Below are 27,659 nucleotides of genomic sequence, written 5' to 3' on the forward strand. Positions count from 1 at the left end.
TTTTCTTGATAAGTGAGTGAGCTCAAACCCACTATGGACCAGACTCCAGATCAGAGAATGCTTTATATTCTATGTGGCTCTCTACCCAACTAGGTATTTACCCTACACATTTTCTCATGCCATATCTTCCCCATACCCCAATCCCATCAGAATCACAATTCTAAACTCTTGCTCTTGTTTAATAATGTCAATACTATTTATAAATCTACATACTTGTATATCTTTCTCTACATTTTTATATTTGTATCCCCAATCCTTAGCATAGTGCCTATCATATGGTAAATGCTTAAGAATTGCCTTTTTATATATTAAAATGCAGTTGTACTAATACTGTTTTGACCAGATTGTTAGCTACTATGGGAAGGGGGGTAGAGAAGAGAGGGTTATTGGAAAATGTGGAGTTCATAAACTTGCACATAGGTGAATGTTGAAAACTTACCTTTGCTTGTAATTGGAAAATAAAATAAAATTAAATATATTTTTTTAAAAAATTGACTAACCTTTAAGAAAAAGAAATGCCTTTCTTCTTTCTTTCTGTCCTTTCCTCCTCCATCTTTTCCTTCTTCCTTTCTTTCCTTCCTTCATTTTCCCTTTCTCCTTTCATTCCTCTCTTCCTTTTGCCCCCTCTTTCTTTCCAATGTTCCTGCCTTTCTGCCTTCATTTTATTTTATTTTTTAATTAACAAGAATTGATTTTTTTCTCAATACTACCCTGCCCCTGAATTTAGAAGAGAAACTCTTATAACCAATCACGCATCATTTTCTAAAAACCAGAAAAAAATTAATTAATTTTAACAACAAAATGCATAATATTTCTGGAAGTTAACCTGCCAAGACTCAGTTTTATAAATAAATATAAAAAATAAATATTTTAAAGAAATAAAGGGAGACAAATAATTATTTTGATCCTCATATAATAATAATAATGATGTAATAGTAATCCTCACACAGTAATAAAAATAAAAAAGTGATAATACTACCTAATTTACTGATATAGTGCAATGCCACTCAAATTAATGAAGAGGTACTTTTAGAATTGTTCTTTTAGAATTATTATAAGAGAAAATGCTAAAAGTCCACTTGGAAAAATAAATCTCATAAGAAATAATAAGTACAAATGAAAGGGGCTAATGCCTATCAGACTCTAATCAGACTTAATATTATATTAGGAAGTAATAGTTATCAAACTTATTTGGAACTGGTTTAAAAACAAAAAAAAATCAATGAAATAAACTAAAATTAAGTAAGAATAGATATAGTTGAAAATAGTGGCCCAATGCTTGAAAAATTCAAAAATGAAAATTACTGGGGAAAGGACTTTCTTTTCAGAAGAACTTCTGAGAAAACTAGAAGGCCGTTTAGCAAAAATTAGTCTAGCACTTCATAATATATAGCTCAATAGGCTTCAATTGTATATACAATATGAGTATAAAAAATGCTCCATTTTATAATTATGCTTAAGAAAAGGGGTGAATTCTATAGCAGAAAAGGTAAAAATTTCTAAAATAGACCATTTCAATTATATAAAAACTTAAAGTTTTTATTGGATTAAAATCAATAAAATTGCAATTAAATTGAGCAAAACTTTTGCATCAGCTATAACCTAAAAAAATCTGAAATTTGAAATAGTGAAAATTGATATTAATATATACTACTGGGGTGGCTAAGTGGTGCAGTAGATAGAGCACTAGGCCTGGAGTCAGGAGTGTCTGAGTTCAAATCTGACCTCAGACACTTAATAACTGCCTAGTTATGTGGCCTTGGGCAAGCCACTTAATCCCATTTGCCTTGCAAAAACCTAAAAATATATATATATATATAATTAATATAATCTAATACAATATAATTAATATATATATATATATATCTGTACACACACACACACACACACACACACACACACACACACACACTACTGAAAGCCATTCTTCTGTAGATAGTAGTCAGAGAAAATGAAGCAGTGGCATAGTGTAACATTTAAAATCTATAAATGGTTACTTAAGAATAACAATCAATAGACTTCTGGCCAAGATAGCAGAGAGAAGACAGGCACAGGATCTAGTGATGGAAAACTGCTCTGATATCATGGAATCGGAGGGCAAAGTAGTTATTGAAAGAGTACATCAATCCCCACCAGAAAAAGATCCTAAAATGAAAACACCAAGGAATGTTGTGGCCAAACCCCAGAACTATCAGATAAAAGAGAAAATCCTGCAAGCAGCCAGAAAGAAACAATTTAAATATCAAGGAGCCACAGTAAGGATCATGCAGGACCTGGCTACATGAACATTAAGGGATCAAAGGGCCTGGAACGAGATATTTCGAAGAGCACGGGAGCTTGAAAAGCAGCCAAGAATCCACTATCCCACAAAGCTGAGCCTTCTCTTCCAGGGAAAAAGATAGATATCTAACGAAATGGAAGAATTCCAAAAATTCCTGATGAAAAGACCAGAGCTAAATAGAAAATTTGGACATCAAATAGGAGGTTCAAGAGACACATGAAAGGATAAAAATAAAAGGGGGGAGGTAAAAGAAAAAAAAATCTGCTATCCAATAAGTTGAAACTGGCTGTATCCCAGCATGGGGGAAAAGATTCTCATAAATCTTGAGAATTGTAACTCTAACAGAGAATATACCTAGCCAGAAATGATGGACATTCATGACCTGTCTATGAGACTGCTATCCAATGGGATGTAACTGGCTTTAACACCACTTGGGAGAAAGACTCTAATAACTCTCAAGAATTTTATCTATTAGATAGAATTTACTTAGCTAGAAGTGACAGATACTCAGAATTTTCTATGACTCAGGATGATCTAAAAAAAACACTACCTCCTTTAAAAGGCAGACAGGAAGGAGATGGGAGGAGGGAGGGGATTGAATGGGGTAAATCTCATTACACTAAGAGGTACAAAATACCTATGGTAATAGAGGGGGGAAAGGGAGGAGATGAGAAACACCTGAATCTTTTTCTCATCAGACTTGGCTTAAAGTCAATTTACACATACTTAGTTAACTTAAAATTCATCTAACTTTTCAAGTATTAAAAGGGGAAAAGGGGAGGGGGGATGGAGAAAGGGAGGGAGAGTGGGGAAAAAAAGGGGAACTAACAAAATGAAGGGAAGGGGAAAAGGGAAAGGGGAAAGAAAGTGGAGGGAGTGATATAGGAGAGCATAGACAGTAAAGGGTGTGATATTCAGAAACAAAATACTGGGAAATATGGATAAAGGGAGGGGAAAGGGGGGGAAAATACAAACAGAGGGAAGATAGCATGAAGGGCAATAAAGAATTAGTAATCATAACTTCGAATATGAATGGGATGAACTCTCCCTTAAAACATAAGCAAATAGCAGAGTGGATTAAAAACCAGAATCCTACAATATGCTGCTTACAAGAAACTCATTTGAAGCAGAGAGATACATATAGAGTAAAGGTAAAAGGTTGGAGCAAAATATATTTTGCTTTAGCAGAAGTAAAAAAAGTGGGGGTAGCAATCCTTATCTCAGACAAAGCAGCAGCAAAAATAGATAGTGTTAAAAGAGCTAAGGAAGGAAACTTTATCCTCCTAAAAGGTACTATAGACAATAAAGTTATCTCAATACTGAATATATATGCACCCAATGGGACAGCATCCAAATTCTTAGAGGAGAAGATGAAAGAAATGTAGGAAGACATAGACAACAAAACTCTACTAGTGGGAGACCTTAACCTCCCACTCTCAGATCTAGATAAATCGAATCATAAAATAAACAAGAAAGAAGTTAAGGAGGTAAATAGATTGTTAGAAGAACTAGATGGAGGAAAACTTATGGAGGAAATTGAATGGGGATAGAAAAGGAATATACCTTTTTCTCCGCAGTACATGGAACTTATACAAAAATTGACCATGTACTAGGACATAAAAACCTAATGATCAACTGCAGAAAGGCAGAAATAGTGAATACATCTTTCTCAGATCACAGTGTAATAAAAGTCATATGCAATATTGAGCTAAGGAGATATAGACCCAGAACCAATTGGAAACTGAATAATCTCTTTTTAAAGAATAGTGAAGCGCAGCTAGGTGTCGTAGTGGATAAAGCACTGGCCTTGGAGTCAGGAGTACCTGGGTTCAAATCCGGTCTCAGACACTTAATAATTACCTAGCTGTGTGGCCTTGGGCAAGCCACTTAACCCCACTTGCCTTGCAAAAACCTAAAAAAAAAAGACAAAAAAAAAGAATGAGTGGACCAAAAAATGAATTATAGAAAGAATTAACCATTTTATCCTAGATAATGATATTAATGAAACAACATAGCAAAACCTATGGAATTCATTCAAAGCGGCTCTCGGGATATATTATAGCTTTAAATGCTTACATGAATAAATTGGAAAAAGAGGAAATCAATGAACTAAACATGCAACTAAAAAAATTAGAGAAAGAACAAATTAAAAATCCCCAATTAAATACCAAATTAGAAATTCTAAAAATTAAAGGAGAAATTAATAAAATTCAAAGTAAAAATACTATTAAATTAATAAATTAAAACAAAAGTTGGTATTATGAAAAAACCAATAAAGTTGATAAACCTCTGGTCAATTTGATTAAAAAAAGAAAGAAGAAAATCAAATTGCTAGTATCATAAATGAAAAAAGGTGAACTCACCACTAATGAGGAGGAAATTAAAGTAATAATTCAAAATTATTTTGCCCAATTCTATGCAATAAATTTGATAATCTAAGTGAAATGGATGAATATTTACAAAAATATAAGTTGCCCAGATTAAATGAAGAGGAGATTAAATACCTAGACAACTCTATCTCAGAAAAAGAAATTCAACAAGGCATCATTGAACTCCCTAAGAAAAAATCTCCAGGGCCTGATGGATTCACAGGTGAATTCTACCAAACATTTAAGGAACAATTGGTTCCAATTCTATATAAACTTTGAAAAAATAGGGAAAGATGGAACTCTCCCTAGCTCTTTCTATGAAACAAATATGGTGCTGTTACCTAAACCAGGAAGAGTTCAAACAGAGAAAGAAAATTATAGACCTATCTCCCTGATGAATATAGATGCAAAAATCTTAAATAAAATCTTAGCAAAATGATTACAACAAGTTATCACTAGGATAATACATTATAATCAAGTAGGATTCATCCCAGGAATGCAGGGTTGGTTTAATATTAGGAAAACCATTAGTATACTCAATTATATCAACAACAAACCTATCAGAAATTATATGATCATATCAGCAGATGCTGAGAAAGCTTTTGACAAAATACAGCATCCATTCCTACTAAAAACACTAGAGAATGTAGGAATAAATGGACTGTTCCTTAGAATAATTAACAATATCTATCTGAAACCATCAACAAGTATTATATTCAATGGGGAGAGGCTAGAGGCATTCCAAATAAGATGAGGAGTGAAACAAGGGTGCCCATTATCATCACTGCTATTCAATATTGTATTAGAAATGTTAGCTTCAGCAATTAGAGAAGAAAAAGAAATTGAAAGAATTAGAATTGGGAAGGAAGAGACAAAACTCTCACTCTTTGCAGATGACATGATGGTCTACCTAGAGAATCCCAAGAAATCGTCCAAAAAACTACTGGAAACAATTAGCAATTTTAGCTAAGTTGCAGGTTATAAAATAAGCCATTAACTTTTCTATATATGTCTAGCAAGATGCAGCAGGAAGAGCTAGAAAGAGAAATCCTATTCAAAATAACCTCAGACAGTATAAAATACCTGGGAGTCAGTTTGCCAAGACAGACTCAGAAACTTTTTGAAAACAATTATAAAATACTTCTCACACAAATTATATTTAAATAACTGGGCAAATATCAACTGCTCATGGATAGGTAGAGCTAATATAATAAAAATGACAATTCTACAAAAACTAAACTACCTGTGTAATGCCCTACCAATCAAAATTCCAAAAAATTACTTTAATGAGTTAGAAAAAATTGTAAGTAAATTCATATGGAGAAATAAAAAGTCAAGAATTGCCGGAAGCTAAATGAAAAAAAGTGCAAAAGAAGGGAGCTTAGCCCTACCGATCTAAAATTATATTATAAAACGTCAGTCATCAAAACTGTTTGGTGTTGGCTAAGAAATAGATTGGTGGACCAATGGAATAGACTAGGTGCAAAAGCAGGAGACAATTATAGTAATCTGCTGTTTGATAAACCCAAAGAGTCCAGTTATTGGAATAAAAACTCCCTCTTTGATAAAAACTGCTGGGAAAATTGGAAGTTAGTCTGGAAGAAACTTACATTAGACCAATACCTAACACCCTTTACCAAGATAAGATCCAAATGGTTACAGGACTTAGATATAAAAAACATTACTATAATCAAATTAGAAGATCAAGGACGAGTTTACCTGTCAGATGTATGGAAAATGAGCAGTTTATGATTAAGGAAGAGTTGGAGAACATCACCAAAATCCAACTAGATGATCTCTGTTACATTAAATTAAAAAGCTTTTCACAGATAAAATCACTGTAACCAAGATGAAAAGAAATGTAGTTAATTGGGAAACAATCTTTACAACTAATGATTGACAAAGGACTCATTCCTAAAATATACAGAGAACTGAGTCATATTTTTAAAACAAAAATCCATTCCCCAATTGACAAATGGTCAAAGGATATGCAAAGGCAATTTACAGATTATGAGATCAAAGCAATCCATAGCCATAGGAAAAATTGCTCTAAATCATTAATTATTAGAAAAATGCAAATTAAAGCTTCTCTGATCTACCACTTCAGGCTCTTTTTTCTCTTCATTGTTTTCAGGAAGTCCTATGATTTTCAGGTTGCCCCTCCTCGATCTATTCTCAAGGTCAGTAGTTTTGTTGATGAGGTATTTTACATTTTCTTCTATTTTTTCTATTTTTTGATTTTGTTTAACTGACTCTTGCCGTCTCATGGAGTCATTAGTTTCTGTAGATTCCATTCTTTTTTGAGGGGAGGAGTTTTCTTCATTAACTTTTTGCAACTCCTTTTCCAATTGGTCAATTCTACTTTTGAAAGAGCTTTGCATTTGACCCATTGAGGTTTTGAGAGAATTAATTTCTTTTTGCATTTACTCATTTGAGGATCTGAGAGAATTATTCTCATTTTGTATTGGTCCAATTGATGATCTGAGAGATTTATTTTCCTTTTGTAGTTGTCCAATTGTACTTTCTAAGGTTTTGTTTTCTTGTTGCAAGGTATTAATTGTCTCTCCCAAATTTTTAAGCTCCTTATTTCTTCAAGGAAGTCTTTCTGTTCTGGAGACCAGATTGTATTCTCCTCAGAGGTTCCAGGTCTCTCTGAGTTAGGGTCTTTCCCTTCCAGGAATTTTTCTATGGATCCACCTTTCTGCTGACCCTTCTTCATTTTGCTAAGACCTTGAGTTGGGGGGGCGGGGAGCTAGTTCACCAGGGCTTGAGATTCACTAAAGGCTTTACTGAGTGCAGTTTCTCTGGTGTTGGTTGCTTTCTTTGGAGTGTCTGTGACCTTGACTGAGGCCTTTTCCCTTTGCTTGAAGGGAGGGGTTGGAGCTATTGAATTCTTTTGACTTCAATCAATGGTGCTCTTTACCCTGGCCTGAGGTCATTCCTCTGCTGGGCTGGTTCTTCTGCTCACACACCAGGGCCTGAGGCAGAAGTAGTTTGCATTTGTTTGTTTGGGAGGAGGTCTGAGTTGTAATTGGACCAGAGAAGCCCAGGATGGTGTCTCCAGCTCTCCTGCACCAGAACTCTCCCCCTCAGCCCCTTCCCCAAGTGCCAGGGGGACAGCACCAACACCAGAGCCTCTGCTCCCCTGCAGCCTGAAAGCCCCTGTCGTCCAGCCCCACTGCTGATCCAGCAGGTCCCGCTCTCCGGCCCTCAGACTCCCGGTTCCAATTCAGCTGTTAATCTGGCTGATCTGGGGCTGATCCTCCCTCTGAGCCCAGACTCACCGCCTGAATTTGGCCAAAGCTGCTGCCAGAGTCAAATCCTGGCTTTTCTTTCTGGGTTTTGTGGGTCGGATTTCTTTTAAGAGGTTTGTTTCATGTGATAGATGGAGAAAGATCAGGAGACTTTAAAACTGTGCCTGTCTTCTCTCTGCCATCTTGGCTGGAAGTCCAGTGGCAAAGAATTAGAAATCAAGTAAATGTCCTTCAGTTGGGGAATGGCTTAGCAAACTGTGGTATATGTATGTCATGGAACACTATTGTTCTCTTAGAAACCAGGAGGGACGGGAATTCAGGGAAGCCTGGAGGGATTTGCATGAACTGATGCTGAGTGAGATGAACAGAACCAGAAAAACACTGTATACCCTAATAGCAACATGGGGGGTGATATTCAACCTTGAAGGACCCAGTCATTCCATCAGTGTAATATTCAGGAACAATTTTGGGCTGTCTGCAAAGGAGAGTGCCATCTGTATCCAGATAAAGAGCCGTGGAGTTTGAACAAAGTTCAAGTTCTATTCCCTTTAATTTAGGAAAAAAACCATATCTTATTGTCTGATCTTGTTTTAAAAAAAACAATATCAATCAATAAATACTTATTAAGTGCTTATTGTGTACCAGGCATCATATCAAGTGTTAAAGATACTATGAGAACAACAATCTAGTCTCTATCATCCAAGAATTTCAAAGTAAGTGCTCATCAGTTGCAAGATGCCAGAAAAAAATTTATATGAATGTAATGCACTATTAACAGTTCTTTATGAATATTAGAAATTCTGAAAACCATGAAAAGAAACATTTATACAGAATGAAGCAATGAGAACACTGCCCCCAAAACCACAAAAATGTAAATTAAAAGATCACTAAAGGGAAATTGAGGTATGGATAAAGAAAATAACCAGAGCTGGTGCTAGAGAATAGAGAAATGAGGATAGCCAAGGAATATTAGAACAAATATTTGCATATGTATATGTGTATACACATATAAATGTTAGGCCTTTTTTTTACACTGCAATAATAATTTTTCTACCTATCCTCATAAAAACAAGAAAATTACACAAGAAAGGAACAATATCCTTTTGAGAGGATAGGTAGAAAAATTATTATTTTAGTGAAAAAAATAAAAAGCCTAACATTTATTTGTTAGTTTTAAGAGGCACAAGGTTTAGCTAGACAGGATGGAAGATCACTTTTTCTTTTACTTAATTTCATGTGTTGTTTCATTTCCATGCCTGAAGAATTCATTGCCATGGGGTCATCCTACTGATCATTAGCCTTTCTGTACTTAGAGCTAGAAAAGGTAGAGTCTGGGATAGTACTCTAAGCCTTTACAGCATGGTGAATAATTTGATAGAGCTTGAACTCTAATGATACAACCCTTTTGAACTCAGGAGTCAATATACCATGTTAAGGCATGAATTAGTCTTTTAGAAATACAAATGCAAACATATACACATTTGTATGTGCATATATGTATATTTACACACATTATATAATTATGCACATATATACATACTATATATGTATATGTGTAAATCTTTTTATTTCATTAGATATAGATGAATAGACATACTGGAAGATGTCTGTTTTTTTGTTAGCGAATATAAAAAAATTACTCTTGTGTGTCTGATTGTTGACATAGAAATAATGTGCTTCTAGTTTAGAATACAGGACCAAGTCCAGGACAGAGAGTCACTACAATCACTGTTTCAATCACCATAATTTTTTAGTCATCATTCCTGCTATAACTTCTTCTGGCCATTGTCTCCTTTGTTTGAAGTCTAGGGCAAAGGTGTGGTATTCTGATTTTTCTCAGCAGTAAAATCAAGCTGTAATTTGTGAGGGGAGAGGGATTGGAGTGGAATGGATATTGGCTCCAGTTGGGAAAAGTTCGAAGTAACAGCAGGAAGAAACAGATACTATGCCAGTCGTGAATGACACGAAAATTCCTATTGCCACAGGCACCAGCCATGTACATTCAAACAGGTTAGCATTGGATTGGCTATGTTTGCATGTCTTGAAGGTATAGGGGAGGCGGTAGAATTCTTTGGAATTTATCCCAGGTCTGCTTTATTAGTCATCCAATTCATGGTGCTGCAGTTTGGTGCATCTGGTGCCTACCCTCCAAAAAGCAGCTTGTCAATCCTATAATGCTATTGGATAATTAAAACTAAATTCTTTGCCTCATATCTTTTTTTTTTAAGATTCCTGCTTGGTGACAGAATATGATTATTATTCCTTTCAGATTTATCCAAATATATTGTAAAGATATTGCAGGCATACACTCTTCCTAAAGTATAATTAATCATCCCTTCTTTCTTGAAATGAAATTATTCCCTTATAGCTATTTACATCAACATATATTTACACTGCTTAGGTTCAAAAAGTCTCAAGAGCAAAAGCCGAATAAAAATCTATAATAGAAGAGGTTTCAGCTTTAAGGCATGAAGAGCTTACAGCTTTTTAATATAAATTGTTCCCAGAATCCATGTCACAGCTCCTTATATGGTGCTGCTTTTTTCCTCTTAGTTGCTATGACAACAGCAGCACTGCACCATTCATCAGCTCCAGACCTGGGCTGCATTGCTAGTCTTCCGTGTTACTCCTGAATGTTAAGAAGAACATCCGTGAATCATTCATTCTGCTAATACTGCGCCATTAGGAACCTAGAAACCAGTTTTTCCAGCAGTTTGTTCTAACCGAAGGGCAAACTGAACTGCGCCATAGAAAAAACTGTGTAAAAATACTTCCTTTTTTTTTAAAGGGAAACGTAACTGTGTATATCGCTGCAGCATTCTGGTAGAAAAACATATCTAAAGCTGAGCTATCTAATGAGAACTCTTCCCATAAAGCCCTTCTTGAAAATCATCAGCTGTAAATGAAAGACTTACAAAGAAGCAGGTGATGTTGTTGGGGTAGTGGATACCTTGGGGAGCATCTTATGCTTTGGGACCACATTTGACATCAGCTGCAAGAGAAGTATCACCTGTAACGGCACAGTGAGATTCTGGGCTGTGTAAAGAGCTAACAAGAAAAGAGAAAGGTGTGGATCATCACTGATGAGCCAGCTCTGATGGCAAACATTATCTGTGGATAAGAAAGAGGCATTTGGGTGCATTGGTGAAAAGATTACAGGTTATTGATTTGTGAAGACAGAAAACTAAAGCCTGTGAGTATGCTGAATGGAGAATTTTTGTTGCTTGGATTCCAGCTTTCGGAGCTTTTAGGCCTGTTCTGAGCTCTATAGAAAAAAAATAAATGCAGAGTAAGAAAATTTGACACGATAATCTGAGTTTTCAAGGAAGCCATTAAGAGATTATCATTAAGCATAACTATAATTTTATATTAAATGCTTTTGATAAATTCTTTTGTAAACTATTCTGGCGCTCTTAAATAATATTACTGGGGGAAAAGAAAATTCTGTTACTAAGAGGGGTGGATAAGTAACTTATTTATTACAATTTTTGAAGGTCAGATTTCTTTTTTTTTGAAATCTAAGACTAAAATAGATATTTTTCCCTTACTGCAGTATCCTTATAAGATTTCATTTATGATAGTAGTATAGAAACCTGCAACTCAGTTTGCATTCATCCTGACATCTAAAATGTTCTTTTCTTTTCTTTTTTCAAAATGCATGTCCTGCATAGTTAGAAATTTTTGTTGGCTTTGAATTTGTCAGCAATGTTGATTTTTAATGTTTGTTTTTTAAATTTTTATTCTTACTCGCTGAGTTTAAAATGAACTAGAGGCCCATCTTCTAATTGATATTTTTTTTTAACTGTTGGGTAATTGCTATCATAAGAGAAATTAAGTTTGCCAAATGGGTATTCTTTAAATGCATGATATCCATTTTATGACTGCTAATTTACTTTCTCTTTTTAGATTTTAGATATAGCATGATTACTTAGAGATTGACCACAAGGAGTAAACATGGTTTTTAAAGATTAGAAGATTTGAAGTATGTTCTTTCAGATTCCTCCTCCTAAAAATTCCTTTCATAAAAGCTTTGGCATTCTCATTCCTCTCAGTTGCTCATCTTCTTGAATTAAAGGATTATTTTAAAATTCACATTTCTTCATTAAATATTGTTTTTTTGGAAGCAGCTTTGACTCCAAATTATATATTGACCAAGAAATTTGATTTTGTTACTCTGCCATTCCCAATTGTTATTTTTAATGCTCCATCCATTTTTCTGAAAATTATCTCTAGTTCTAAATAAGAACATTTGAAATGTGGATAAGAATGCTATAGTCTAGGATAAAGTACTAAAACCAAATATAAATGTTAATCACATATATTGTTTTTCTAAAGGGATTCTTTTTCCATTTAATACCCCATTTTAAGAAACTTTTTAAAAATGAAATATTTGAATTTGAACCAATACCAAAAGTATTTTTATTCAAAATAAAATAATCTTGAAGTTTTTGTATTTTTGTACATATTCACTTTCTTTCTCTTTTCTCTTTTTTGCATTCATAAAATATATAACATATGCCTGTCTGAAACTGAGTTTCTAATATATTATTATGGACTTACCTAAGCATTTTTATTTGGATTTATCAAATTACTCATCATTGAAAACCCCGTGTTGCTCTTTGCTCCTTTTACATTGCACATTGCAAGTGCTCCTTGCTTTACCAAACTGATAAAAACATTGAAGATGTGCCTTGCTTTACACAACTGATAAATTCCTGAGTAGTTTTGTTTTTCCTTAACAGTAAATCAATTTTTGTAAATAAATGGTTTTTAATATATTAGGTATACCCACTATTTAAAGGAACACTAAAATAAACTCTCAGTAAAGATAACAAATTAATTCTTAGTTAACTGTTGTATAAATTAAGAATTCTTGTAAAATCACATGTGTGTATGAATATGTGTATATACAGGGCACACTAGAAGTCTCTCTCAGCATGCAAAGTTTCAGATTACATAGTTAACTGTTCCATACTATGGAATTAAAGGTCATCTACTTGATTTCAAAAGATTTGATATAGTCAGATTTGCTTTTACTTCAACATATGCCTAAAAGTAAAGTCCCTGCTTTCACTATGTCATAGAACTGAGGTGATGGAAGAAATGATAATGAAATTGTTTAAATTTGTAAAATGCTGTTCTTTGTTGAAACTCACAGATATTTTCTTTGAGATATCCCTAGATACTTGGTAATGGGTGATAGTGGAAAAAATACTTTGTTTTGATCAGAGCCTGAAATGAGAATGGAATTCTCTCTATATTCCACATATAAGAAGCACTTCTGTCCTCTCTCTTTGGCTCTCTCCTTTCCTTTCCTTTCTACTTCCCAAGCTTCACTGAAAGAATCTAAATGTTTTGGTGTACATTGGAGGACACATTGAACCCCTTAGAGACAATAGATGATTAAAGCAGGTTAGAACTGGTATTAGAGAGATGAATCATATCCTAAAAGTTCTATCTATACCATATATGAGAGAATAATGACAGATGTGCTCTTTTAGTCCTAGAGGGAAATTTTTGCGTGAGAGAAGTGGTAGAATATCATATGAATAAATGAATTAATGCATGAATTTTTTAAAAATCCTTTTTAAGTAGATTCAATGGAACAAGCACTCTGCTAAACCCTGGAGGGATACAGTTGCAGAAGGACAACCTCTGTCCTCAGAAAATCTGTAGTGGATAAAGCACCGGCCCTGGAGTCAGGAGTACCTGGGTTCAAATCCGGTCTCAGACACTTAATAATTACCTAGCTGTGTGGCCTTGGGCAAGCCACTTAACCCCATTTGCCTTGCAAAAAAAAAAGCCTAAAAAAGAAAAAAAAAGTACATATAAGGTAGTGGTAGCTGGGGAGTAGAGCATGTAAGTAGTTAAAAGATAAAAGTTGATGCAAAATAAGAATTAAAAACAATAAGAAAGATAGCTGACATTTATATAGTACTTCAAGTACTATAAATATTATCTCATTTTATCCCACTGCAGTTCTCAAGGTAAGTCTATTATTATGATCCCTCCCAAGTTAGTGGCACTGTGGATAAAATATCGACCCTGGGGTTGGGAAGACCCGAGATTAAATGTGGCATTAGACACTTGCTAGCTTTGTAACCCTGGACAAGTCTCTCCTTTTTGTCTCACGTTTCTCATGTATAAAATGAGGTAGAGAAGGAAATACTGTAGAATCTTTGTCTAGAAAACCTCAAATAGGGTCACAAAGAGTTGGACAAGACTGAAATGACTGAGCAACTGCAAATGTCTCCTGAGATTGTTGTGAAAGTCAGTAATATGACATTTGTAAAGTCAGTACTTGGTGTATTACTTAACAAATGTTAGTTTATTCCCTTCCTTCTTTCATTTTACAGAAGAGGAAACAGACTGACTTGCCCAGGGTCACACAGTGTATGAGATTTGAACTCCTGTCTTCCTAAATCCCTCTTTATGGAGATTTATTTACTGTGCGCGTCTAGTTGTCATAGTAGATTTCCAAAGAGCAGCTAAGTGACAAGCCTTTTCTGGGAATGATAATATTAGATTGATTACTGTGCCCAGACCAAGAAGTAGAGAATAGGAAAGGGGAGAGTATACTTTGATTTTAGGAGAGCTGATGGCAAAATGGTTGGTTTGAATGTTTGGGTGGCATGTAAAACACAGTGTAATGATCTGGCCTGAGGCTTAGGGTTGGTTAGATATGGTTCACTAGTTTAATTTGCACTTCCTCAGTCACTAATCAAGGCAGTTTGGCCCCAGGATAATAGATCCAAGGCTAAGCAAATTAACAACCCCAGGGATTGGGAGGTTGTTTTTTGCTGGCTCAGTCTTGAGGTGCTGTTCCAGATTGTGAGAAGTTGCTAGGATTATAGGGAATTCTAAAGCACTTTATTAGAAGGAGAGCTAGGTGACACAGTGCTGAGCCTAGAGTCAGGAATACTCATCTTACTGAGTTCAAATCTGTCCTCAAACACTTATTAATTGTGTGACCCTTGTCAAGTCATTTAACCTTGTTTACTTGGGTTCATCATCCATAAGAAGAGTTGGATAAGAAAACAGCAAAACCTCTCCAATATCTTTGTCAAGAATACCCCAAATGGAGTCACAAGTAAGTTGAATATGACTTTAGCTCTCCTTTGGATTTCCACCATGGAGGAAAGAGGATTTCTCTCCCTACCCCAAAGAAGAGATGATGGGCTTTGTCAAAATGAAGAAGGATAAGGACTGAGATGTTTTAAAATCTCATAATTTAAACTATTGGTAATCTTTAAGAGAGGTTTTCTTCATTGAAGGTTCATTAGTAGAGTCTTTCCTTATTTAGAATTCTCTATACTGATAAAAATATGGATTCAATCCAAGAATTAAAAAAGAATTTGTGCGTGTGTGTGTGTGTGTGTGTGTGTGTGTGTGTGTGTCCAAACCTGCAATTTCATTAGTGTGGGGACCTTCCAGTGAGAAAACTCCCTTTACCAATGCAGATCTCTACCTTCTCAGAAAATTCATGTCCTCAGAGACTGTAAATGCATGGGAGAAGGTGATTTACCCAGGGTCACACAACCACTATCTAGGACTTTAAGGTAGGCCTTCCTGACACCTGAGGAGGTTTCCCTCAGTAGGGAGTGAGGGACACATACTTCAAATATTTTTAAGGTCTTAACTCTGTTTGAAACACTTGTGTTTATTTTATGAAGCTTTCCAGTATAAGCACTTGGGTTCAGTTTTCATAATGTTCAGTTGATAGCTTTATTTTTATAGATGTATTAATTAGGTGCTTACACATTGTTTCAAAGAGTTTCTTTGACTAAAAATCCCATTTGCCATTGCAAGCATGGTACAGGAACAAATGAGCTAGAGCTAATCTAACTCAATTTGGATTTGACTTAGTCCCAGGTAACTTTTGTCATTTCTTCAAATATTTCTACTCTTATCTAGACTTATCTTTCTGAAAGTTTTCCATTTCTAGTATTGCTTTTGACATTTGCTTCTTATTTTAAGGGATTAAGAAAATGACTAATTCAGTGTGATGAGATATTATGGATTCTTTTAAAAGATGGAATATGATAAATCATATAGAATACCTCCTGTAGAAATACATTCCCCCTTTACCATGACACTCCACCATCATTACTTTTACTAATCCTCAGAGGAGATTGATAGGTGCTTCTTGCTTCCTGATTCAACTCTATGTCTTACTCTTGGGTCCTTCTAGACACAGTAATCAGGTGACCAATCTAAGGAGAGACTAGTCTTATAAATGCATTACATATATATATATATGTATATGTATATGTATATATGTATATACATATATATATATACACACACACATATATACATACATACATACATATACTTATGTGTATATATATAAGAATGCAGAAATATACATTCTTCAGGTAGCATTGCCTAGAGTCACTATAATTTTGACTCAATGGTTAGTTACATTCCCTTTAATTTATCAATTGTCTTAGTGGAAGATTTCAGTTAGAAAACTGAGAAAGGGCATAGAGTAAGTAGGACAAGTCTTTGGACTTCTGTTTCCCTTTTCCATGGCTTATGTTTGAATTTAATCTTAAGAATAGATTTGTGTTTGGCATCCTTCTCTTCTCACCATTGATTCTAAATGCTTCCTATCAAAGCAGAGATTTGAAAATAAAGGTTCAGATATTTCTTGGAGGCAAACTTTTTCCTCTATACATGTTAATCAGATACACTTATTTAGGTGTTTTTTTAAAAGCTGTATACCTATATAGAGAAATATGTAAAAGTTTTCTTTACCCATTAACCAGGCTTAATAAATATATATTTTTTAAATTCATAGATTTGATTTATGGGATGCAGACCTTAAATTTAGAATCTTTCTCCCATCATATGTGCCACACCTTTGTTTTCTTCCCTACAGACAAACTCTCTCTCTCTCTCTCTCTCTCTCTCATACACACACACACACACACACACACAGCTGGGAAGGGTTAGTCACATCTGCACTGTTCAAGCCTGTTGTTATAATCTTATCCAATTAATTAGAGAGCAAGTCTAGTTCTTCCCTAGCCTCTTCTAGTTTCTATATATTAACCCTTTTCTGGAATTCTGAATTAAATTTTGAATGTTATTTATATGTCCCTTTTTAACCCTTATTGGTTAAAAGAATAATTACCTAATTTTGAACAATTAATTTCATCTTTTAGTTAGAAGAATAAGCTTACTTCTTTAAATAAGTATAATTATTTCAAACAGCCTTCTTTTATTTAGCATCTATGGAACCTTCTTCTGATACTGATGGTGGAGGTTAGAAGTAATAACCACATGTTATATGATACATTAGATATAATTTATTATTTCTGAGGGAATATAAATTGAACTATTTTCTCTTTTAATTGATAAATGTAGTATGTTAAAATGGACAAAATGCTAGATTTGGAGTCGGAAACATTGAGTACAAGTTTGCCTCTAATACTTCTTGGTTGCCTCATCATGGGGAATTAATCAAAGTTTCTTTATTATAAAATGTAAATAATATTTATACTCCCCAGCTCACAGGATTGTTAAGGGAAAAGGTACATTATAAGCATAGAACACTAAATGAATGTTAGTTAATATTAAATAGGACTGTTTCGTTAAGGATTGTAAAAGTTCTTCTCCCCTTAAAAAACAGTCTTGTGGGAGGAGAGGGAGAGAGCACACACATAAGTGTGTGTGTGTGTGGGGGGGTTGTTTTAGGAACTGTGACTAAATAAAAACTGTATGAGTAACTTCAAGCAAATTTTCTGTGAAACATGATATAGTTTAGAAATGGAAATATGCTTATGAACATTTATTTTAAGAACTCTGATTCTTCACCCTATGTATGGAGTTCTCAATACAGCTTATTTAATCAGGTGACTCCATTCTGATGAATAGTATAGCATTCCCTGTAACTGTGAAATTGTTTAAATACAAAGAAAATGCAATTAGTGCTACATCAAAACATCATCATAATAGAAATATATCCTTGAACAATCAGACAGTGCAGAAAAAAGCAACTGCAGTAGTCCAGGTGTCAGCTATTATGAAGGCTATGCTAGAAAAAAGCAAAATTCTGATTCATTTATAATTTGGCTCTGTGTTCTCCTTTCTGGCAGCTTACTATCCTGTGCAATCCTTAGAAACATATTATCCATTTCCTGCACATCTTGTCCCTGTTACTTTTCCAAGCAATTTTCTTTTTTCCTTTGTGTTCTCCTGTAGTTATACCACTTTAACAGCATGATTGTAAAAACCTTATCATAATTGTAGAGTACTAGTTGATTCTCCCAGAGCATGTTAATAAGTGTTCAAGACCAATATCACCAATTCCATTAAGGGATTGTTTTTCATGACACTACTCTCAGATTTATCATTAGTACATTTTATTTTCTCTCCCTCTTCTCTCTCTTGTTAGGAAAAAAAAGAAAAACAAACCCCTTGTACCAAATATGAATTATCAAGCAAAACAAATTCCCAAATTAGTCATGTCCAAAAATATGTCTTGGTTTTGGTTTACATCTTGGTTCCATCACCTCTCTAACAGTAGGTGTATGGCATTCTTCATTGGACCTCTAGAATTGTGATTGATCATTGCATTGATTCAAATTCTTAAGTCTTTTAAAATTGTTTGTTTTTGCAATCTTAGTGTTGTTAAAAAAATATTTCTCCTGGTTCTGTTCATTTTATTCTGTATTTGTTCATTGCTCTTTCCTCATCCATTGAATCATATATAATATTTGGTTCAACCTTTCCCCCCAAAATGTTTTGCCTCCCAGATGTAACCAAAAAAAGCAGTCTCTTGTAAGTTACTTATAGATATAATGATTCAAGTAGAGTTGTACTCCAGTCATATGAGAAGGGGAAAAAAGGCAAGAGAATTGGTTGAAAAAGGAGACAGAGAGAGAGAGAGAGAGAGAGAGAGAGAGAGAGAGAGAGAGAGAGACAGAGACAGGCAGACAGAGACAGGCAGAGGTAGGATCAGAATGGAGGGGAAGGGAAAAGAGACACACTGACACGTGAATGAATGAATAAAGCATTTGTTAACTAAGTGCTTACTATGTACAAAGTGATAAAAGATAGGGGCTACAAATAGAAAAGTAAGACAGTCCCTGCTTAAGAGTACTTAAGAGAGTGCACATTGTAATGAGGTAAACACACATATGTAACGTTTAAGCTGTAATTCATGTGAAAAAGTTCTATAGTCCTTAGGGTATTGCAGCAAAGCAGATGACATTCTCTAATATCATTCCTACTGATAAAATCCTATCAGTTTCTGATGTTGAACTAGTTGGCATTGCCAAGGACCTTAATGACAAGAACTTTCTTTTCTGGGATTTCATTAGCTGTGGTTGTAGCACCTGGGGGAGTAGTTGCCAGGTTGCATCTCCACAGGGACTGCTTCCTACATTGATGTGATATCTGTAGCCACTGGGCTGGAAGCATTGCTATTCCAAAGAGTCTTCTTTGGTTCAGGATCTTGCACTGTCCCCATCAGGGTCTGAGGGGAGATGGTGACCAAAGTGGTGGTGGTGGTTTGACTTACCTGGCACATGTTACTTACTCTTTTTCTTGCCGCTTCAGGTAGGAGGAAAAGGGGAGGCAAAGGATCAGTTAATGGAAGGATAGAGAGCATACTTTAGCATCCGTAGTCCTGCCATATATTGGCTATATATAGCCAGTCACTTAGATTAGTCACTTAGAAGGGGTGAAGAACTGATAGGAAGAGAGAGAAGTAAGGAATGTACATTTTAATTTGCTGAAAGCAAAAAAATTTTGAGAACCTCTGATGTAGATGAAAGAAAAGAATGGAAGATGAATGGGAAAAGAATCAGAAATACTTCTCAAGAGAGACAGCTGATAAGAAAGAGAAACAAGATTAAGGAACATTTGTTGTTTCTGTCCAGAACCCTTTGTCACAATAATCTTTAGGTTATTCCACTTTCCTTCCACTCATGTAGGCCTCTGTATCCCTTGTCATCAAAGTCTTTCCCATCCAGTATCCCAAATTAACCCTTCCCAGTGCCATTACTTAACTAAAAGGAACCTTTATCCTCTAACTCATATGGACGGTCTGATGGATCACAGTTTTGCTTTCTATCACTCATCTGTTGCCCGATCCATCCCAGCACTTGAAAGGTCTAGTAGCCCTAACACAATTCAAATCATGCCTCTTCCAATACTTCCCTAACATCATACTATGGCAGCTAAGGAGCACAGTAGATAGAAACCAGGGTCTGGACTCAGGAAGAACTCATCTTTCTGAATTCAAATATGGTTTTAGATGCTTAGAACCTGTATTACTTGTATCCTTAATACAAGTTACTAAATTTTGCCTCAGTTTCCTCATCTGTAAAAGGAGCTGGAGTAGGAAAATGGTAAACCAGTCCAGTATCTTTGAAAGAAAAAGTCCAAATGGGCTCATGAAGAATGTGGCATGACTGAAATGATTAAATAGTAACTACCATGCTGGCTAACAACCTTGACTTTATGAGTTTACTCCTCCTTCAACAGCTACTAGTTCCCTTTTTATATCTCACCTTCAGTCTGCCTAGCCCTGTCTCCAAGTGAATCTTGAAACTTAGATTATTTCTGGTCTTTTAAAAAATATAATCCTTTTATATATAAATATATAATATTCCTTCTATATATAAAAATATAAAATTCCTTTGCATTTATTAATCCAGAAAGAGGTAAGGACATTATTTAATTTAGGAAATGTGCCATACAGGACAGATGAAATTAAGCCAAAGATTAGATTTGGTCTAGACATGCTTTAAAAGTTTTCTGTTTTTGCATTAGACAATGATGCAACCTGATGGTTTTCTAATTTAATTATTCTTAACTATTCTTAGTTTAGTTGTTTAAAATTTTTTTTTAATTTTTGCTGTAGAAATACATGAATGGAGCTATCTAACATTTATATATTTTTTCATTCTAATCTTATCCTTATGTAAAGCCTTCTTTGCCATACCCACTTCACTCCATATGCATAAAAAACAAAAAACAGCTAGCTATATGATCATATTCAAATGACTCATTTTCCCTTTTTTGTAGCCTCAGAAGATAAAGCTCCTTATCCTGTGACATAATACTTCAGTCCTATTTGTAAAATCACAGAGATGAAAGAGACCTTAGATATCAAAGGCAGACTGTAGTAGTAATAATAAGGCTGCTGGATTAGGAGTAAAGGAGATCTGTATTCAGATACTGCTTCTGAAGTTCTCTGGCTGTGTGACAATAAGCAAATCTCATTTCCTCACTGAACTTTAGTTTCTTCATATATAAAATAGGAACAACAACGCCTGAAGTACCTATCTTACTAGTTTTTGTGTAGCTAAAATTAGGGGATATGTAAAACATTTTGAAAACTTTAAAGGATGATCTATAAGTATCAATTGTTTTATTATTTAAATAGCTATTTCTTAATCAACATTATTCTCATCTTCTATTTCTGATATTGCAAATCCATAAGATCTCAGATTTATTTTTATAAAAATGATGATAATAACCACAATACTAGTAAAAACAAAATTTCTTTCAGGTCAAACTCAAAACATTTCTTTTTTTAGGCAAATAATACTTTGAATGGTTGTCATCTACTTTGCCCCATGTGGAGTTTATCACCAAGAAAATACACTACAAATCTAGTTCACTAATGTTTCGTTCTAGTTCTATGAATTTATGATTTGGGAGACTAAATAGACACATAAGGAGCCATCCCAGGAATCATACTTGATCCCCTGGAGTCCCTTCCTCTAAAGACATAAAATTACTCATTGCTTTGTGCCTATTAAGGATGACAAACTTCATTACTGGTTCCGGCAATATGGTGACTCACTGTTGGAAAGATTCGAACTTTAGAATGATGGGGCAAAATTTGAGTGATTCTTTGGCAGAAGGGGAAGAGTGTATAGCTTGAGAAGGAGGGAGAGGCAAAACTAATAGAAATGTGTCAGTTAATGGGAATTACTTCTAACCCCAGTGCAGAGTCAAGGGGAAAAAAGTTGTCTCTGAGAGTCTTTATTTCATTAATTGGTTATCTGGAAAACCCCTTGGGACTCTCCCAAGTCTTACTTCCATCAGTAACAGCAACAGAAACAGCAGATCCAGCCTTTCAAATCTCAAAAACAAAGAGCAGAGGAGACATAGTGCATCGATTCACCCTAGCCAGACCATTTGGCCTTAAAGATAGAAAACACATTCAACTCTTCAACTCTATTTTGAGTTCTTACCAAAAATCTTCACAGAATTGTCCCAGAAGACTCTGGGATAGCATATGCTTAAATCTTTTATCTTCATAACAGTGTAGGATTATTGAGAGGCAGACTAAAATAATAATAAGAGTGCTGGATTAGGAATAAAGGAGATCTGTAGGATTACATAAGTAATCTGATACTGAAAATTGTCACTTGAGCCCATTATTGCTATCTATTTTACCTCTTCCTTCTCTTTCTCCCCTCCCTCCCTTCTCTTCTTTTCTTATCCTTTGTCTAAATTTTAATCTGCTGGTGATATACCTGAGTAATCCCCCCCCCCCAAAGTAAGGGTTGTCTTATCCCACAACTCGCATGTCTTTTGAACATTCCTAGGGAGGAGCAAGGTAAGATGGGTAAAATGCTTGTTTCTTTAGAAATTTGGGTAATCCAACCATATTGAGAGAATTTTAGGCCATTACTTTATTTAGTTTGGTATTTGTCACAGATGTTCCTCTAATTACTAAAAATAAAGACTCCCTACTTACTCAATTATGTGACTGAGATTTTGCAAGCCATTTAACTTCTTAAATCTTCAGTTTCTTCAGCTATAAAATGAAGATAATACCTGTACTAACTGTAGGACAGTATTATAGTGAAAATTCAATGATATTAGAACCATAAAAATTCCATTGGATAGAACTTTACTTCTGATCTTGATAGATAGCATATAAATAACTGTAATAATTCAAGTTATTATTAAAGTGTACTATTACTTTATTGATATGGGTATATAGTATATAAGCTATGTTAATGTAAACTATTAGTATTAAAGTAGTATAGACTAGTTATAAAGATTAATATGACTAGTTATTTATCTTATGAATGATTATATTCATATCTGCAAGTGATATTAATTAAAATATTTATTATATTAGTTCTGCCACTCTTCTTTTTTCCCAGCAATTCTTCTTCATTAAATGGCTAACATATGAATTATCAGTTATAATCATGCTGTTAAGTGATTTTGCTTAATTGTTTTTGGGGAATGAACTTTGTGGTTTGTTGGGAAGAACCTGCATCAACAAAACTGCATCAGTAATTTTTTAAAATTGAAGTATAATCAAAGTCAAAAGGAAGCTTCAACTTTCTATCTTGTATTCTCCCCATTTCTAATGAGATATTTTCTGTAAGAACATTGACAAGTATGACTTTAACAAAGAATTTTGAAAGCAATGTTTGGTTAAAAGTTGACATTTCTATAGGATGTTAACTAATAGCATTCCTTTACATACTTTATCCACACATGCTTTGCATAGTTTTTTTAATTTGATTTTTATAATCACTGTATGAGGTTTTTAGCTCACTGTTCAGCTATTTCTTTTCTATCTAATGCCATATATTACAAGCTAAAATATTTGATCTGTCACATTCCTTCTAGTTCAAGAATCCTGATTCTATGACTGGCATTCTGTGATTCACCTTTTCTTTTCTTTTCATTTTTTTTGTTTTATTAAACATGGTGAATACTGATAATTTGTGATGGACATCATAATAACTGCTCATGTTTGTCAAAGACTTAGATAACTTCTTTGAATTCCATTAAATAATTTGAATATGAATGGAAAGAAAATTTCACATATGATATAAGCTATAAGTTTTTAAGCTTATTGAAGTTAAAGATAGTTTCTTGTTTATCTTTGTGCATTTCTAAATCCCTTGCAAATAGAGTGTTTGATAATTTTTTTCATGAATAAAAGTCAAATGACCCTCATTTCAAAAATTGAAAATAACTTGGTTAGGTAGACTATTTCGAGATAGAAAAAAATTTCATTCAAGATACCTAGAATTAATATCATGATTACTCTTTATGTGCTTGTCAAAGAGAGAGAAAAATGGCAGAAAAACTATGTAGTGATGAATTGAGTATGCAAACTTAACCTTGTTAAAGCATTCTTTGTAACATTAAAAGTGCGTTTTCATCAATAGGGTTTCAATATTAATGTTTCACAAAGATCTTAGAAGTAGTTTCAATTTTAATACCTGCTATTGAGATTCTGTATAATGAAAAATCTATATTAATTTGAGATTGCATGTCATTTTAGGAGTCCTTTTATCTGAGAACAAAATATGTGGCCACTTATGACCATTTATATATATTAATATATTTATATATTTATCCAAAAATAATGCCTTAAATTATATATTTAAATGGTTAATGTTTGTATAATTTTTATTTATGTTATATAATGAGGTATTTGTATGATTAGTATTTATATAAACTATTAGTTTTTGCAAGGCAATGGGGTTAAGTGACTTGCCCAAAGCCACACAGCTAAGTGTCTGAGGCCGAATTTGAACTCAGGTCCTCCTGACTCTGGGGTCGGTGCTCTATCCACTGTGCCACCTGGCTGTCCCTTATGCAAACTCTTTTTTGTTTGTTTGTTTTTAGGTTTTTTGCAGGGCAAATGGGGTTAATTGGCTTGCCCAAGGCCACACAGCTAGGTAATTATTAAGTGTCTGAGGCCAGATTTGAACTCAGGTACTCCTGACACCAGGGCTGGTGCTCTGTCCTTATGCAAACTTCAAATTATCATTTGTATAACCATACTATTTTCTTTAATTCATTGGGTCTAGTCATCTAGTGCATCTTCTAACTGATAATAATCAATCCTCAAACATTTTTTCTTTTCTTTAACTTTTTAATTCTTTTCCTAATTACTTGTAAAAATAGTTTTCAACATTCATTTTTTTGTAAGATTTTTAGTTCTACACTTCCCTTCCCTCCCTCCTTCCCTTGCCAGCGAGTAATTTGATAAAGATTACATGTGTACAGCCACAGCAGATATTTATTAGGAACTTATTGTATGCCAGATTCTGTGTATGTCCAGAAAAAGGAATGCATAGGCAGAAATGGTTCCTTATCCTCAAGACCTTTACATTCTAGTGAGCATGACAACATGTAAATAACTAGTATCATTCAGATATGTACAGAGTAGATAGTCATTTCAGAAGGGAAGGCTCTGGTACCTAAATTAATTGGAAAGATTCTTCAAAAGATCGGATTTGAACAGATTTTTTGGTTGAAGGAAGCCAGAGAGACAGGTGGAGTGAATGGGAAAAGTATACTGGGGATAGAGGTGAAACAGTGCAAAGACACAAAGGTAGGAGTTTGAGTTCATCAAGTTATTCAGTGTAACTGGATTGTAGAGTGTGGAGATAGGAAGGAGCTAGGTTATAAAAAAATATACATTCTAACAAAGGAATTTATATTTTTATCCTAGGTATAATAGGGGGCTACTAGAATTTATTGAGAGTAGTAGGGGGGAAGGGCAATAACATGGCCATATCTATGCTTTAGTAAAATCACTTTTTCACCTGCATGGTGAATGGATTAGAGTGGGTGGGGACTCAAAACAAAAAAGAACAATCAGAAGGCTCTTGCTATAGACTGGTTAACTATATGAGTGGAGAGAAAGGGACATATATAAGAGATCTCATGATAGAAATGTTAAGATTTAGCAATGATAACATATTTGAATGACTGAGTGGGAATGAGAAATAGAAGATGATACTGAACTTGTGAATCTAGGACAGAAAGAATTATGAAGCCCTCAATAGTAATGGGAAAATTCAGATCAAGAGACTAATTGAGATGAAAGCAAATGTTAGACTTGCTGAATTTGAGATGTTTGTGGTTCATCCAGTTTGAGAAATCCATAAAGGTGTTTATGAAGAGGTACTGCAGCTAAAGACAGACTAGGGCTCATTATACCAGTCTGGAATCATTTGCATAGAGATGGTTACTGAACCATGAATTTCACCAAGTGAATTAGTATATAATATAAAAGATGAGGGCCTATGATAAAGATTTAGGGAAACCCCTGTCATTAGGGGGTGTGATAAGAATGTGGAACCGATCTCTTCATTATAATACATCTGGCAAGTCATTATTTAGCTTCTTAACAAAGATCTTGAAAGAGGAGAAGCCTATCACATAACTAGGCAGTCACTTCTACTTTTAGACAGCTCTGTCTATAAGGAAGTTCTCCTGATACCAAATCTATTTTTGTCTCTTTGTAATTCCTATCCATTGTTTTATAGTTCTGCCTTCTTGAACCAAACTGTATCCCTCTTTGACATGGCAATCCTTGAATAATTTAAGATAACTATCAGTTCCCTCACCCTTCCCACTCCCACTCCCAGCTTTAGAATTTTTTTTTAGACTAAACATTCCCAGTTCTTTCAATAGATACTCAAAAGACATGAGAGCAAAGTCCTTTACTTTCCTAGTTACCTTCTTCTGTAAATTTGTCATGTTATTATTTTCTTAGCATATACTGCCCTAAACTGAACACAGTAATGTAGGTGTGGTAAGATTAGGACAGAATTTAGAATGTCTATTATCTCATTTCTGGAAGCTACAGCTCTCTTACTGCAGACCAACTTCATGTAAACTTTATAGTTACCATATAACCCTGTAGATGATGTCTATTAAACTTATTGCTGAGTGGGTTTTTTTTTCAGTTATATCTGACTCTTCATGACTCTATATGGGGTGTTCTTGGCACCTATACTGGAGTGGTTTGCCATTTCCTTCTCTAGCTCATTTTACAGATAAGAAAACTGAGGCTTGCCCTTGGTCACACAACTAAATGTGTGAGACTGTATTTAAATTCAGGAACATGCATCTTCAAGACTCCAGCTCTATCCACTATGCTACATAGCTGCCCTAAACTTAAACTTACAATTAATTAAAACATCTCCAGAAGGTATTTTTCTAACTCACTGCAACCTGCTATCTGAACATGCTTCTCTCTCTGTTACACTTTTTTGGTGTGAAGTTGACTTTTTGAACCCATGTAAGATTTAAATTCAACTCAGTGATCTAGCCTTTCAAGATGTTTTAGAACCTGATTCTGCCATCTAGGCATGTTTGGAATTACTTTTAGCTTAATGTGGTCTTTGAATTTGATGACTGTACTATGTATACTTTTTGTCTAAGTCACTGATAAAAATATGTTGAGCCCAGGTCCAGGGGTCACACAACCCATTTTCTTCTAATCATGTTAAGTAAAATATGACTACACTTTAAATCTGGCCATTTAACCTCTTCCAAATCTATCTAATTGTGTTGTTGTCTAGTTCACATCTCTCCACCTGCTCCACAAGAATAGTATGAAATATTTTATGAGAAACTTTGCTAAAGAATAGTTAAACTAAGGTGGGGCTCGCTGCGGGGCCGAGATGGGAGGGTTGATGGTGGGGGCTGCAGCAAAATCTTAAAAAAATGCAATTCAGTAAAAAATTCAATTCTTTCATTATATTGATTTAGATTTTGAGTCATTTTAAGAAATTATTTGTTGATAAAAGGGTCCCCATCTTACTGTATAATTCAAAAACCCTCTTTATAATTTTTATATTCTTTTTTCTTTGTTCTATTCATAGAGAAAGAGCTAGCTAGCCTTCTTGCCAAAATCAATACTTCCTAGGTTTTTGATTCCATCAACTCCTGTATTTACTGGGAATTTACCCTTTCATCATTCCCTTATCCTGAACATCTTTTACCAACTTT

The 27,659-nt window shown here is 34.5% G+C and overlaps 1 protein-coding gene across 6 annotated transcripts in view; it reads left to right on the forward strand.

The window, feature by feature from the left end:
- Positions 1–27,659, forward strand: part of TANC2 (tetratricopeptide repeat, ankyrin repeat and coiled-coil containing 2) — a 649,103-nt gene that overhangs the window by 310,296 nt on the left and 311,148 nt on the right. The window contains exon 1 of one of the 6 annotated variants that reach the window (XM_074224435.1): positions 3,262–11,097. The exons of the other annotated variants lie outside the window; for them this stretch is intronic. The gene's annotated coding sequence lies outside the window, so the exon portion shown is untranslated. Of the gene's footprint in view, positions 1–3,261; positions 11,098–27,659 lie in introns of those variants that run through there. 6 annotated transcript variants of the gene reach the window in all.

The sequence above is a fragment of the Macrotis lagotis genome, chromosome 2, assembly GCF_037893015.1.
Source record: "Macrotis lagotis isolate mMagLag1 chromosome 2, bilby.v1.9.chrom.fasta, whole genome shotgun sequence".
NCBI classification, from domain to species: domain Eukaryota; kingdom Metazoa; phylum Chordata; class Mammalia; order Peramelemorphia; family Peramelidae; genus Macrotis; species Macrotis lagotis.